Source organism: Suricata suricatta, chromosome 5 (assembly GCF_006229205.1).
Source record: "Suricata suricatta isolate VVHF042 chromosome 5, meerkat_22Aug2017_6uvM2_HiC, whole genome shotgun sequence".
In the NCBI taxonomy this organism is placed as follows: Eukaryota; Metazoa; Chordata; class Mammalia; order Carnivora; family Herpestidae; genus Suricata; species Suricata suricatta.
This window is the reverse complement of record NC_043704.1, coordinates 111,042,989-111,044,476: the sequence shown is the minus strand read 5'-3', so window position 1 is coordinate 111,044,476 and position 1,488 is coordinate 111,042,989. Positions and strand designations below refer to the sequence as shown.

General features: G+C 41.1%; 1 non-coding gene across 1 annotated transcript; it reads left to right on the top strand.

The window, feature by feature from the left end:
• Positions 1–1,415: 1,415 nt before the first annotated feature.
• Positions 1,416–1,488, top strand: TRNAR-CCU. Its single transcript has one exon. It is a non-coding gene; the product is annotated as a tRNA-Arg (tRNA).

Below are 1,488 nucleotides of genomic sequence, written 5' to 3'. Positions count from 1 at the left end.
GAACTCTCTTAACATGTACCTATCCTGGCGTCTTTTTCTCCCAGCCTAACAGCAGAGCTGTCCCACCTTCCATGTAAGGAGAATACCCTGTGTCTTTTAGGAACCTTATACAATAATTCTTTCTTCTTTTTTTTTCTTGTTTATTCAACCTTTTTCTCTCAGCTAAATCTTTCCTATTTTTCAAGTTAATTTATTTATTTTGAGAGAGTGTGGCTGGGGGAGAGGCGGGGAGAGAGAGAGAGAGAGAGAGAGAGAGAGAGAGAGAATGAATCCCAAGCAGGCTTTACACTGTCAGCACAGAGCCTGATGTGGGGCTCAAACCCATGAACCGTGAGATCATGACCTGAGCTGAAATCAAGAGATGGACCCTTAATGAATTGAGCTACTCAGGTGCCTGGAATCTTTCCTATTTTATTTGTGTATAAATTAAAAAACCAAACAATTAGGGGAGTCTGGGTGGCTCATTCAGTTGAGCATCCAACTCAACTCTTGATTTTGGCTCATGTCATGAACCCAGGGTCTTGGGATGGAGCCCCAGGTTGGGCTCTGTGCTAAGCATGGAACCTGCTTGGGATGCTCGCTCGCTCTCTCTCTCTCTCTCTCTCTCTCTCTCTCTTTCCTTCTGCCCCTCTCCCTGCTTTCACTCTTTATCTGTCTAAAATAAAAATAATAAAAGCAACAATTCAGTCATAGTCTACATCCAGCCTCTACCTGACCTCTCTTCTACCATCATAAGTCAAATTTTGTAAAGAAGTCTACTTTCTGTCTTCATTTCTGTACCTGTCAACCTCTAGCCCCACAGTTTTGGCTTCTAGTCCAACCATAACTAACAGCTTTTGCTGGAATTTGACTTACTCTTATACTAAAACCTATATTTCAGTTTTTCTCTCTCTTGATCATTCCTCCTTTCTTTGAAACACTCTTTTACTGACTTACATGATTCAACTGTCTCCTGGCTTTTTTCCCACCCTGCCAGCTGTTCCTTCTCTATCTCCTTTGCAAATTCATCCAGCTCTACTTGTCCAATCAATTATGGAGATTTTCAAGACTTTTCAAAAATCTCTCCTCCTTTACCTCACATTTCCTAAGTGGGTATCAATCTCAAGTTTATATCTCTACTTCAGACTTCTGAGCTTTTGATAACATCTAATTTTTAACTTAGCATGTTTTCTTTTCTTTTTTTTTTTTTAAGATTTTTTTAAGGTAATCTCTACACCCAATGTGGTGCTCGAACCTACAACCCCAAGATCAAGTCACATACTCCACCATCTGAGCCAGCCACCTCAGCATGTGCCCCACCTTAGCATGTCCTCTTGTATAAAATATTTGACTTTATAAACGTCACCTGTATTAATTATCTGTTGCTGTGTAACAAAGTATCCCAAAGCTTTGCACTTACAACCATAAACAGGGGCACCAGGCTGGCTCAGTTGGTAGAGCATGTGACTCCTGATCTCAAGGTTGTGAGTTCAAGCCTCACATTGGGTG